The following is a 5,000-nucleotide window of genomic DNA, read 5'->3' as shown; positions in this document are numbered from 1 at the left end:
GATACACAAACAACGCGCGCCACCAACGAGAACGCCCGAAACTGAAACTTCTATAACCGACAAACGCACGAACGACACAGCGGCGGCGGAGGAGGGAAGAAAAAGGGGATCATCTCCCCACAACAACACACCGTAAACTGTGTCGGACGACGTCTCCGTTATGTAAGAGCGGAAGGCGTAAGAGAACGTCTCGTTTAATTAACGCGAACGGCGTTGGGCTCCCGAGTCGACTTCGGGGCGGCCCTTAACGCATCGCATCAACGAGCTCGTCGCGCGCTAGTCGCGCGACGGTCGATCATGATATATAAATCAAGGATTTCGGATCTCTCTAAAACCGGGCTGGAAATCGGTCATTGTTCGTTTTGCGAAACGATATTTTATAAAAGTGAAGATTTGTATGTGTCTCGTCAAAGAACGTTCCGATGAATCGGACGCGATGCCGCGTCCAAAGTAAATCTGGACGAACGCGAGGCGAGTGTTGAGATATACATTTTCCTCCGTGAACAGATAGAAAAACGAATTCATTTTGTTGTTGCGGTGTGGTGTTGTGTGTGTATTGTAATAAATACGCACGCACGCACGCACGCACGCAAAAAGCTACCTAGGCACCGGCGCGTCACGGCGTTTCGAACGTCCGACGCGTCGCTTGTCACACGTCTATCATATCATCATCACCCTCATATCTCTCGTATGTGCGGTGTTGGTGTGTGTTAGCTCTACTAGCTAGCTCCCTGGTTGATCCTGCCAGTAGTTATATGCTTGTCTCAAAGATTAAGCCATGCATGTCTCAGTGCAAGCCGTATTAAGGCGATACCGCGAATGGCTCAATATATCAGTTTTGGTTCCTTAGATCTTACCTCGGTTACTTGGATAACTGTGGTAATTCTAGAGCTAATACATGCAATCAGAACTCTGACCAGTGATGGGATGAGTGCTTTTATTAGATCAAAACCAATCGACGGAGGGCCTCGCGTCCGAAGTCGTTAATTTTGATGAATCTGGATAACTTTTGCCGATCGCATGGTCCAGCACCGGCGACGCATCTTTCAAATGTCTGCCTTATCAACTTTCGATGGTAGTTTCTGCGACTACCATGGTTGTCACGGGTAACGGGGAATCAGGGTTCGATTCCGGAGAGGGAGCCTGAGAAACGGCTACCACATCCAAGGAAGGCAGCAGGCGCGCAAATTACCCACTCCCGGCACGGGGAGGTAGTGACGAAAAATAACGATACGGGACTCTTACGAGGCCTCGTAATCGGAATGAGTACACTTTAAATATTTTAACGAGGAACAATTGGAGGGCAAGTCTGGTGCCAGCAGCCGCGGTAACTCCAGCTCCAATAGCGTATACTAAAATTGTTGCGGTTAAAAAGCTCGTAGTTGCATTTGTGCGCCGCGCTGTCGGTGCACCGCATCCGCGGTGATACTGACACGTCTGCGGAGCATATCGTCGGTGAGCCGTCGGTAAAACGGCGGTTCAATATCAAAATCCTATCGCGGTGCTCTTCGGTGAGTGTCGAGATGGGCCGACAATTTTACTTTGAACAAATTAGAGTGCTCAAAGCGGGCTCAAAATGCTGCTTGAATATTTCGTGCATGGAATAATAGAATATGATCTCGGTTCTATTTTGTTGGTTTTCAGAACTCCGAGGTAATGATTAATAGGGATAACTGGGGGCATTCGTATTGCGACGTTAGAGGTGAAATTCTTGGATCGTCGCAAGACGAACATCAGCGAAAGCATTTGCCAAAGGTGTTTTCATCAATCAAGAACGAAAGTTAGAGGTTCGAAGGCGATTAGATACCGCCCTAGTTCTAACCGTAAATATGTCATCTAGCGATCCGCCGACGTTACTACGATGGCTCGGCGGGCAGCTTCCGGGAAACCAAAGATTTTGGACTCCGGGGGGAGTATGGTTGCAAAGCTGAAACTTAAAGGAATTGACGGAAGGGCACCACCAGGAGTGGAGCCTGCGGCCTAATTTGACTCAACACGGGAAATCTCACCAGGCCCGGACACCGGAAGGATTGACAGATTAACAGCTCTTTCTTGATTCGGTGGGTGGTGGTGCATGGCCGTTCTTAGTTGGTGGAGCGATTTGTCTGGTTAATTCCGGTAACGAACGAGACTCTAGCCTGCTAAATAGGCGTCGTCATTTAGGTGTGCGCCGCTCCGGTGGCGCAACTCACTGGCGACGTATTAAAATTCTTCTTAGAGGGACCGGCGGCTTCGAGCCGCACGAGATTGAGCAATAACAGGTCTGTGATGCCCTTAGATGTCCTGGGCCGCACGCGCGCTACACTGAAGGAATCAGCATGTTCTCCCTGGCCTAGAGGCCCGGGCAACCCGTTGAAACTCCTTCGTGCTGGGGATTGGGGTTTGCAATTATCCCCCATAAACGAGGAATTCCTAGTAAGCGCGAGTCATAAGCTCGCGTTGATTACGTCCCTGCCCTTTGTACACACCGCCCGTCGCTACTACCGATTGAATGATTTAGTGAGGTCTTCGGACCGACACGCGGTGGCTTCACGGCCGTCGGCGTTGCTGGGAAGTTGACCAAACTTGATCATTTAGAGGAAGTAAAAGTCGTAACAAGGTTTCCGTAGGGGAACCTGCGGAAGGATCATTAACGTGTGTGTATGTGTGCGAGACGCGTGATATGTTCACGAACGTTGTTGCGCCGCTGTTGCTGTTGCTGTTGTTGCTGTTGCGACGACGACGACGACGACGACGACGACGACTTCGTACATACCGTGTTTACACATATATATATGTAATACATCCATAATGATATATATATACGACATATATACATATATATGTACGTACGCGCGCGCGCTGCTGTTCGTATCTAATGCGGACGAGCGCGCGCGCGTGTGCGTGCGTGTGTGTGTGCGTGTTTGTATATATGTATAAAAAATAAAATGTGAAATAATTGTCTCTAGCGTCTATTACGCCTAACGGCGCAGCGGCGACGGCGCCGTGGCGGTGGCCGGTGGCGGTGGTGGCATTCGTCGAAAGTGCTACCGCCGCCGCTGCCTCCGCCGCCGTCGAAGCGGCCGGGTGGCGGAAAAACGCCGAGAGACGAGCGCCGACCGGGGCATACCAAACGGAGCGTTCGAAGCGGTGAAAATCCCCACTGCCTAGCTCAGGCCCTTTATTGTCGGTTGGCGCTATACAAAACGAAATTTAAGCGGTTAGAAAGATGACAATGTCGTGCGTCACGCCAGCTCGTTGGGGGGTGCGCGGGTCGTCGTCGTTCATCATTCTAAAGGATTCGCGTCGGGGCGTTAAGCTTTTTCGGTGCCGTTTCTTTATGAACGCCTCGGCGCACATGAATTCGACCAACTTTCGACGTTAATACATAAAAACGGACAATCAAGTGGCCGACGGCGAGAGCCGTAGGCCGCTACCGTAAGTAATAACAACATTAAGAAAAAACCATTACCCTGGACGGTGGATCACTTGGCTCGCGGGTCGATGAAGAACGCAGTTAACTGCGCGTCATAGTGTGAACTGCAGGACACATTTGAACATCGACATTTCGAACGCACATTGCGGTCCGTGGAGAAATATCCAGGACCACTCCTGTCTGAGGGCCGGCTGTTAAAATATAAAAACCACACTGTTCGGTGTAGAACGCGCGCTACGTGCGCTCGCGCCGGTCGATGCGCGCGGCGGTGACGCGCGACGCGGCGGCGGCGGGTTGGTGGGGGGTGATGAACGAGCTCGCGGACGGTGCGATGGGACGATCTCTAATAAGAGTCTCTCGTCCGCGCCGCCGCGGCTCTCACTCTCTCTCTCTCTCACTATCCGCCGTCGCTGTCGTCGCGCTGCCGCTGCCGCACTACCGCGCGCGGGCGAGCGGGCGCGCGCTCTTTCGAACAATTGACGGTTTCCGTTGAACGTTCTTCGCGACGGACGACGGACGGCGGGGTGCTGCACCCCTCACGTCCGCGTACGCGCGGAGCGCGTTTACGGTCCGTTTAAATATATCGAATTGTATTGAATATGAAACGAGTGTGAAAAGATTACACGCATCGCTAAGACGCGAGTCTTCGTAGTGCGGTCTTCGTCCGAGCTCATCGGTTCGTGTATACGATATAATAAAATATATCGGAAGCACAGACGACGCGTCTCCGACGGATGCGACCGGCAGGCGGTGAATGTTTTCTTGCGCGGCAAGCGTAACGCACACACAAACATATGTAAGTAAACATTACGTGATGTTCATGTGCGCGCGCGCCTAGCCCGATGCGAGAGAGTTCACCGCTCGTCGTCGCTACGCATCCGTATTATGTCGGTGATACGCGTCGTCGTTCCAGTGCGAACGTTATATTATCGTATCGATACGGACCGATACCGAAAGGGCCGGACGATCGATCGCTAACGAAAAGTACTCGCGCTCGCGTATGCGTGTCGAGATTTTCGTTTACGCTCGTATCATCATAATCATCATCGTCATCGTCGTCGTTCATCGCGCAACGCGTGTTGTGTGTGCAGCGTTGCGTTGTGCGTGCGCGCGTCTAGAGACCTCTAAGGACTCGCGACGCGCGCGCCTCGCGCACGCGCACTCGCTCTGCGACGCGCGATGATCGCGACGGTGGGGGTGGTGTACGGTAGGCGGACTCGACGTCCGAAGGGCGTCCCGCGACGACGACCGGCCGCCGTGCGCGCTTGCTTGCTTGCGCGCGCGGTCCGTCGGTTCGTCGTCGTCAAAAATATAATAAGGGACGTCGCGTACGGATATCGCGTCTGCCTCGAATTTTTATCGTTGGCCTCAGATCAGGGAGGATCACCCGCCGAATTTAAGCATATTAGTAAGCGGAGGAAAAGAAACTAACAAGGATTTCCCTAGTAGCGGCGAGCGAACAGGAAAGAGCCCAGCACTGAATCCCGCGATCGTCTCGAGCGCGGGAGATGTGGTGTTCGGGAGGTTCCGCTTTCTCGTCGTCGATACTCCTGTCCAAGTTCGTCTTGAACGGGGCCGTTTTCCC

The 5,000-nt window shown here is 52.7% G+C and overlaps 3 non-coding genes across 3 annotated transcripts in view; all 3 read left to right on the top strand.

Moving 5' to 3' along the window:
* The first annotated feature begins 728 nt into the window (after positions 1 to 728).
* Positions 729 to 2,632, top strand: LOC137930055 (small subunit ribosomal RNA). The gene has a single exon (XR_011108869.1). It is a non-coding gene; the product is annotated as a small subunit ribosomal RNA (ribosomal RNA).
* Positions 2,633 to 3,448: 816 nt separating this feature from the next.
* LOC137930065 (5.8S ribosomal RNA) lies at positions 3,449 to 3,605 on the top strand. The gene has a single exon (XR_011108879.1). It is a non-coding gene; the product is annotated as a 5.8S ribosomal RNA (ribosomal RNA).
* A 1,173-nt stretch (positions 3,606 to 4,778) lies between these two features.
* LOC137930061 (large subunit ribosomal RNA) overlaps positions 4,779 to 5,000 on the top strand; it is a 4,033-nt gene continuing 3,811 nt past the window's right edge. Inside the window, exon 1 of the ribosomal RNA XR_011108875.1 lies at positions 4,779 to 5,000. This exon is cut by the window's right edge and continues 3,811 nt beyond it. This is a non-coding gene — a ribosomal RNA (large subunit ribosomal RNA).

This window comes from Battus philenor, unplaced genomic scaffold (assembly GCF_028537555.1).
Source record: "Battus philenor isolate CCGP_79_NKW_IND1 unplaced genomic scaffold, ilBatPhil1.0.hap1 SCAF_55, whole genome shotgun sequence".
NCBI lineage: Eukaryota > Metazoa > Arthropoda > Insecta > Lepidoptera > Papilionidae > Battus > Battus philenor.
This window is presented reverse-complemented; position numbering and strand designations above follow the sequence as displayed.